We start from the raw sequence: 8,978 nt of genomic DNA, 5'->3' as shown, positions 1-8,978 counted from the left end.
TGTTCGCTGGGGATGCGTCCGGCTCTGAGAATGGTCTCCCCGCAGCCCCTCTCCTCCCCACCGGCCTCCTCCTCCTCCTCTTCCTCGCTTTCTTCCAGCCGGCCGACGTCACCCCTTCCATGGGGAGGGATGCCAGGTTTCAGGGACAATGTCCTCATCCCGGGGCGTAAAGGGATCCGCTCCGCTGGAGAGCGCCTCTCGCTTGCGTCAGGGGAGGCTACTGTTCGGCCGACGTCCCCACACAGAGCCACCTTCCGCAGGCGAAGTCAGCCCTCCTGCGGCAGAAGCCATCTTGTACCCCATGGGGGGGGGCTAGAGAAGGCCTTCAAGAGGTCTAGCTGCTTGGCTTAGAGGACTGCGGGTTTTTTCAGGCAGTTGAGTCAGAGAGAGGGAAATGTTGGCCTGCTGGAAAAGGCACAGGTTTCTCACGTGGAGAAGAAACAGGTCTTGGTATCGCCTAGAATCGCCGCCCAACTTAAAAGCATCCAGAGAAATTGCAAAGAAAAGCATTTTTTGGAGGGTGGGGGCAGGGCAGCACCTCTTGGACAATTTTTGGTCAATGGGATTTCCTTCTCAGTAGATGCACATAGGATGGCAACGTAACACGCACATACTTTTTGAAAAAAATGCAGATCAAACTACCCCTCCGAATACATTTCTGCAATTTCCCCCCTCAATTTTAAATGTGTGGGGTTTTTTTGGAAGAATGAAATTTGCAACTTGCAGCTGCTGGAAAGGGGAATGAAAAATATTGCAATTGATTAAGTAACTTACGTTTTCATTACATTATTCCAAGTGGAACATAATCATTTGCACGATATTTGTGGGTTGCAAAGCAACAACAGCAGCGAACGTTTATCGTATTCGCCAGATTGATTTCCATTTCGAACAAGGGGGGAGAAAAAGCGGACACAGTCCATTTACCTCTCCTGTTTCTGTTTTGTTCATTTATTCATTCCCCCCCCCCCTCAGATTTGTACACCAAACTGATAGCCGAAACATGAAAAAAATCTCAAAGTGGTTTACAAAAAAGAAAGAAAGATGAAACAGGAAAGTTACCAATAAGAAGAATGAATGTATCAATAAGGTATGACTTGTGGAAAATTTAAAAAAACTGAATTCTCTAACCCAAATTACTTGAATTAACCTCAATTATCCTAACCAGCCTGAAATGACGGCGCAGAGAATGTGAATATTTGGTCTCACCAAGAGAGGACATCACCAAGTTCATGGAAGACTCTTTATCCAAGCTGCTGGATCTCAGCCCTGCCAAGGGGTGTTGAGATTATTCCCCTCTTTTGCACAAAAATAATAATAAAAAGGAGCCTATATTCCTATGGTTCCTATATTCCAGGCCTGTCCTCTTGGACTAGCTGAGCCCCAGGGTCCTTTTCAACTCTCCAGTTCATTGGAGACTGAATGGTCGCCTGTCAGGGATCCTTCAGTTGCGGTTCCTTCATTGCTGGGGGTTGGACTAGATGAGCCTTCGGGCTCCCAACCCCAGAACTCTATTTCTTTCCGTTTAAAACACACACACACACACACACACACACACACACACACACACACACACTGTCCATTCCTTCCATTTCAGCAGGGTGGAAAAGTAATCTCTTTCTGGCTCCCCTCGCCCATCCCAGTCTGCAAGACGGAGGCTGGCATGTCAGCAGATGCCAAGGTAACTGGAGCTGCCTTCAGATTACAGAGCCATGAGCCTCTCTCTCTCCCCCTCTCTCTCTCGGAGGGAGGGGGGCCTTTCTGGGTGCTCAGCAGGGGGATGATGTGAGAGGGGAGAAGCATGGCTGGGGGCCAGCACCCCTTCTTTCACCACACCCCCCTCAATTTCACAGCTGTGCCTGTTTGCTCTGCCATCTGAGAACGTGTGCAAAGCATTAGGGCCCGATCCATTTTATTTCTGCAAAGCCAGGGGGTGTGCCAGCTTTGAAGGCTCACGGGCACGCCGTGGGCATTCCTGCAAGTGGCACCTGCAAATTGCTTTGCTTTTCCATGTTCTTTCTGTGCAAAGTGGCAAAATGTCATCCCGCTGGGCAAATTCCCCCATGGCTTGGGCCTTTATTGAGAAATTATTGAATAATCAAAGCATTTCACAACACAGGAAAGCAACGAACCAAGTGGCTGTTTAACATTATGGATCCATAAGGCAAGGCTAGATCTTACTTCGGATCATCTAAAGATCCAAGATCTGTGCAGAGAATGGGGATATCGTGTCTGTAGAAGCAAAGAGGGCTATCAGTAATGGCTGTACACAGGCAAGCAGCCCAAATAAAATCAAATTTGCAGAGGTGACATTGCTGTGAGGCGTGTGGTCTTTGTCTATTTTGTTGTTTCTTCAGCTTGTAGACAGCCTTGTGAACAGTGGTACCTCTGGTTTCGAACTTAATTCGTTCTGGAGGTCCGTTCTTAACCTGAGGTACCACTTTAGCCATGGGGGAGACTCTTGAGAGTCCCATGGACTGCAAGAAGATCCAACCTCTCCATTCTGAAGGAAATCAGCCCTGAGTGCTCACTGGAAGGACATATCGTGATGCTGAGGCTCCAAGACTTTGGCCACCTCATGAGAAGAGAAGACTCCCTGGAAAAGACCCTGATGTTGGGCAAGATGGAGGGTGCAAGGAGAAGGGGACGACGGAGGACGAGATGGTTGGATAGTGTTCTCGAAGCTACCAGCATGAGTTTGACCAAACTGCGGGAGGCAGTGGAAGACAGGAGGGCCTGGCGTGCTCTGGTACAGGGGGTCACAAAGAGTCGGACACGACTAAACAAGTCAACAACAACAAATTGCATGGAGAAAGCAGACAGAGAAAACTTTTCCTCCCTCTCTGATAACACTAGAAGTGGCGGACGTCCAATGAAGCTGAATGCTGGAAGATTCGGGACAGAGAAAATAAAGTTATTCTTTGTGCAATTCATAATTAAACTATGGAAGCCCCTCTCCCAGCATCCAGTGATGTCCACCAAGGATAACTTTAAAAGAGGATAAGTCCCTGGTAGAGGACAAGGATCCTGCGATCACGTTAAGGGTAGCCTAATTTTGTGCGATTGCCATAAAACTTAGGGAATAAGCCGTGCTATCATAATGATTAAGGTTTTAAATGATAATTTTAGGTTATATGTTAGTGACTAAGTTTTAATTTAGATATTTTTAAACTGTTGTTATATCTGTATTGTCCCTGTTATACCTAATTGCAAATTCAAATGTATCCCTATTGTGTAAAAAGCAGAGACATCACCTTGCCAACAAAGATCCGTATAGTTAAAGCCATGGTTTTCCCAGTAGTGATGTATGGAAGTGAGAGCTGGACCATAAAGAAGGCTGATCACCAAAGAATGGATGCTTTTGAATTCTGGTGCTGGAGGAGACTCTTGAGAGTCCCATGGACTGCAAGAAGGTCCAACCTCTCCATTCTGAAGGAAATCAGCCCTGAGTGCTCACTGGAAGGACAGATCCTGAAGCTGAGGCTCCAAGACTTTGGCCACCTCATGAGAAGAGAAGACTCCCTGGAAAAGACCCTGATGTTGGGAAAGATGGAGGGCACAAGGAGAAGGGGGCGACAGAGGACGAGATGGTGGGACAGTGTCTCGAAGCTACCAGCATGAGGGAGGCAGTGGAAGACAGGAGGGCCTGGCGTGCTCTGATCCAGGGGGTCACGAAGAGGCGGACACAACTAAACGACTAAACAACAAATATCTGTATTGTCCCTGTTATACCTAATTGCAAATTCAAATGTATCCCTATGGTGTTTTATGACTTCCTTGATATTGTATGTGGGCTGGAACTGGTCTGTGACCAAAATAATAAAATTCATTCATTTAAAAGAGGATTGGACAAATTTGTGGAGGAGGAGACATCTATCAAAGGCTCTTAGCTGCAGTCAGAGGCAGCCATGCTCCTGAACGCCATTTGCTGGAAAACACAGGAGGCAAGAGTTGCTCTTGTGTTCGGATCCTGCCCACGGGTTTCCCGCAGGCGCTGAGAGAACAGGTGGCTGGGCTAGATGGGTCCCCTTTGGCCTGATCCGGCAGGCTCTTAGGTCCTGTTGTTCATACTGAATAAGTCGATGTTTCCCTTGAAATAGGCAAGGCCTTCTTAAACTGGACACTAAGAAAAACGCCCCGGATGTCTCCCCATCCATCCTCTGGTGACAGCCAGTCTGGCTGCAAGCCACAGGTAGACAATGCGGACTAATTCTGCGCTGGCCTCTTCTGTGGTCCTTCAAGAGAGCAGGATGCCGCGCCTTGGAGGCCCTCAGTGGACGGGAGACGAGCAGCACACGGAGCCCGCCAGGCCTGGGAATCCAGGGCGCCATAAATCAAAGGTCTAAACGCAGGGAGCTGACTGCGTCTGGGCCCTCGCCTGTTCCTCTTTGCACCCAGCCGCCGCGTTGATTGACGCCTGGCGCTGGGCTGGACAGGAAGAGTGACGCTTTGGTGCTGTGACGCATGGCCAGCAGGGGCGGGCCGTAGTTCCATGGTGCAGCACCTGCCTCACAAGCAGAAAAACTTAGGTTCAACCCCACTGGCAGCATCCGCAGGTAGGGGGCAGAGGAGCCCCTCCTGAAAGCTAGGTGGTGGAGTCCCTAGAAGTCAGGGGTGGCCAGCGTGGTGACTCCAGCCCCAGCCCACATGGCCAGGGGGTCAGGGATGGGGATGGGAGCTGGAGTCGAGCAACATCTGGGAGGCCACAGGTTAGTTGCCTCCTAAGCCTCACCCAACGCTTTTCTTGCAAGATCAGGGACCTTGTTGGACAGCCAACTCCTGATACTGTCCTCCCCCTCCCTGGGGCGACGGCCCCGTTGACTCGTGGGGGTGTTGGAGTCCAGCCCCTTCAGGAGGGCACCCCACTCAGCCCCATGTGGGTCTGACCCGTGAAGGGGGCCTCCTCTGCCCTTGTCCTGTCCTGAGTGATACATGTGTGATACCCGGCAAAGTTCAAGGGGTTACTAATAGGATGCAAAGCCCTTAACAATTTGGGACCAATTTGCAATATTGCTTTACCTCATATGTGCTCATGCAACTGCTTTGAACTGCACTACTAGCACCATTTCTGCATTTGTAAGAAATCACTCTTTTAGTGGCAGCACCCTGACTTTGGAACTCCCTGCCTCTTGACATCATCCCTGCACCTTCACTGTACTGCTTCTGCTAAAAACATTCTTGTTTAGGCAAGCCTGCCTAGATATGTAGGGGTGCTGACATGTGCTTTAACCAGGTTTTTTAGCTTATTGTTGCATTTTTTTTTTTTTTGCATGTTTTAAATAGTTGTTGTCCTCCCAATATGTGTGATGCATGTGCCCTACCAGGCCAAGTTCAAGGTGTTCATACATCAAACCCTTTTCTTGCAAGATCGGGCAGCTTGCTCGACAGGCAACTCGCATTACCCAGCGCTGCCACCCAAGTTCAAGGTGTTTTCTACAAACCCCTCACCTGCTTGGGACTGGTCCACCCGCAAGATTGCCTTGCCACCTGCAACCTGCAGTCCTGGTCTCACAATCCTTGTTTCACACTTCTTTGAAACTGATCTTTTTGCATGGCCCTCTGGAACTCCCTGCCTGTGGACACCAGGCAGACATCTTCTTTGCTGTACTCTTTTCGGTGCATGGCGAAAACATTTTTGTTTAGGCAAAGCCTATATCCAGTCATGTGTTTCAACACATAAATTTATTTTTTATGTTTTTAAATTACTTTCTTTTAGCTGTTTTTCAAATTGGCAATTTCACTGTTTTTTGTGTGAATTGCTTTGAGGGTTGTTTTTTTAAAAAATGAAGAGGTTTATAACTATTATGAAACCAATCAATCAATAAATTCCTGAGACAGGAAACTGGGGTGGGGGGCTTTGGGGAGGCAGTGTCTCTGAAAGTAAAGAATACCCTCCCTCCCTGAAATGTCCAGCACCCACCCGGCAGGCTCCAGGCCCTCCCATCCAACCCCCTCCCCAAATTTGTCACCCCCTCTGCCCCCCCTCCACACCTTGCAGAGCCAAGGCTGGTTTCAAATGACCTGCAGGAGCCTGAGCATCCTTATTTTTAACCCCAGGTGGATATTTAAGCCCCTCCAGCAAACGAAACCTGAGCAAGGCCCCCTCCTGCCCGGCTCTCTCCCTCTATCTTCGCTCTGCCTCGCAGGCCCACCCCCCACCCTCTCTATTTTGGGCTCACCATCACCCCAGTCAGCACCTCCAGGGCTCCTGGAAGACGCCCCCCCCGCCCCTCCCTGCCTGCAGAGCACATCTTGTACCCAAAGCGGATTTGTTTTTTGGGGTGGGGACTGGAGAGTCGGTGGGCCTGGGGTGTGTGGCTTTTCCACACAGTGTCCCAGGTGCAGAGCCGCTGCTGCCAACCAGTGTAGGCAGGCAGGGCTGAGATAGATGCACCAAACTCTGGGAAAAGGCAGCTTCTGAAGTGCCTGTTTAAACCAGCCCTTAATTCAGAACCATGAGGACCAGAATCTTACTTTGTGCTTAGGGTAAAGGCTACATCTCAGTAGGAGAGCTTGGCACGCCGAAGGCTACAGGTTAATCACCTACGGACATTCCCAGCCCTTTTGTCTAGGCAACCAAGACTAGGACAACCAAAAATGTTCTGTGCCCTGGGGCAAAATGGGGGGGTCTTTCTCCTCCCCTGCCCCCACCTTCCACCCACCTACCTGCTGAGTAGGAGAATGATAGTCAGTGTTGTGTGAGAGAGAGTTGCTCAGAAAGCAGGCTGGAAGTGGGAGACCCAGAGACCTGTTTGGCCCAAAGCAGAGACTAATGGAGAAGTGAGATCTTTTTGGGTGTTGATGCCGTGAGCCTCTCCACCCTGTGCTCAGGTTGTATATATGTGCAAATCAAACCGTATATCCTAAAGACACCACACACTGTCCCTCACTGCAAAGAAACCGAACCCGGTAAGCAACTGAAACCCCTGAACTTTCTCGCTGCTCAGAGACTGGGCCGGTGCGCAACACTGGTGTCAGAAGTGGGGTTGTGTTTCCTGGAGGAGAAAGCCTCTCCATCTTACACTTGTATATATATATATGTAAAGAAAACCAGATATTCTAAAGACACCACAGTCTCTGCTGAACCTCATTCCAAGGAAACTGAGCCTGAGTAAGCGCTGGGACCCCTGGAATCTCTCACCACTCAGAGATTGGGGTGTACAAATATTTATGCTGATGTTTGCCTGCAAGGTTTGGTCACAGTTTGTTCCTGACCACATGCTGACTGCTGATTCTGGCCACGCCTGCCTGTCTTAGCCTGCCACATTCCCTTCTTCTCCTGGCTAGTCTTGTTATTAGCCTGGGGAACGAACTCTTCCCTGCAGTGGTGTTTGCCAATATCCACCTGCCATTCCTGATTAATAGCCCCCTTTGCGAGGGGCTCTTTGGGTGTGTGGAATAAGCGGTGTTTTGCATTTCAGCCTCCTCCTCTCTCGCTGGAGGCCCCTGGCTGCTCCTGCAATTCCTTCTCCTGCTGTTTTGAAGACAGCAGACGTATTTGAGTCTTAGCAGACAAAGGCCTGAGTTCGAGAGCTGCTAAACTGTGACTCCTGCATTCCAGGGCTAGATTCGAATCACTCGGGTGGTAGATGCTTTGCACAGTGCAAAGACCCTGGCCACAGCAACACCTTCTGTAGACTCCACCGGGTTTACTGCTTTTCTTAAAAACCTGTCACGCATGTTGCTAGGCCTCATTGTTGTCGATTGTATCTGGGGCCATTTGTCAGTTTCCAGCAGCTGTGCTGAAACACCTTGGTTGGACTCCTGATCATTGCCACCTTTTGCAGGCAGGTCCCGGGCCTTACTTAGTTCTCCAAACAGGCCCAGAGGGTTTGCAGGATGAAGTCGGGCCTTTTCAATGGTGGCTCCCTGATTGCGGAATGCTTTCCACAGATAGGCAAGAAAGTAATAAATAACAATTCCATTTGCAGCTCTGCAAATGACGCAAGCCCCCTCTGTACCTCATTATCAGGATTTTAATTGTTTCTGCACAGGGTGGAGGCGCACGTACCTTGGAACAGAAGGCGACAAACACACACACATGTCAACAGAGGACCTTTGTGTTTGTGGGTGTCACAGCCACACACACCCTGTTGCCGCAACAAAAGGGTTTTAGGGAGTGTAGGAAGCGGCCTTACCAAGTCCACCTAGCTACATGTTGTCTGCACTGACTGGCAGGTGGCTCTCGAGGGTTTCAGAAACAGCACCTGCTCTGCCACGGAGCAAGGAGAGGTTTTCCTCTTCCTTGGAATCACACAAGGTGGTGGCGTGTGAAGAGCCCCCAAAGCTCATCCAGTCCATCCCCGCACAATGTCTTAAGGGAACCAGGCGGAGTGCAGCCCAAGACCCCTGGACCTGACCAGGGCCACTGCTGCTGCTGCTGCTGCTGCCGCCCCCTCCTCCTTTCCATCCTGCAGTGGCCCTTAAGGCCAGTGACGCCTCGGCTGGGGCTATTTTTAACCCTCGCTGCAGCACTTGGCCAGGGACAGCTGCTGTTATTTTAATCAGCCACAAATGCCGCCCCGGGGCCCTGCAGCTTAAGTGAGCTCTGACACTATCTCGGCCCTTTCTGCTGATCCAGAGTCTTATTTTTATACCGGCTGCCCAGATCCCCTTTCTGTGCCATTAGCACCTGGGGCAGTTAGGAACGGGTCTGGGGCCAACGGCAGCTGGCAGGCGGGGCGGGGTGGGGGGTGGGGCGAAGGCGCACGCTGCTCTGCATTCACCTGGGATACAGCTAGCCTGCCCAGGGAACGGAACCAGGAGCTGTGATTGCTGCGTTGCATGGGGTTGGGATAGATGACCTTTGGGGGTCCCTTGGGTTTCAACAGGCCAGTTGCTGTGGCCCCAAACACAACACCCGCCAGATTATTTTGATTTGCCCCCACTTCCAACCATGCAAGAGGTGTGAGACTCCCCGCTTTTCCTGGCACCACGAGGGTCTCCTCCTCCGAAGGGACAGCAAGGGGCCAGGCCTGGAG

This window comes from Podarcis gaigeae (genome assembly GCF_964106915.1).
Source record: "Podarcis gaigeae genome assembly, chromosome: 16".
Taxonomy (NCBI): domain Eukaryota; kingdom Metazoa; phylum Chordata; class Lepidosauria; order Squamata; family Lacertidae; genus Podarcis; species Podarcis gaigeae.
This window is presented reverse-complemented; position numbering follows the sequence as displayed.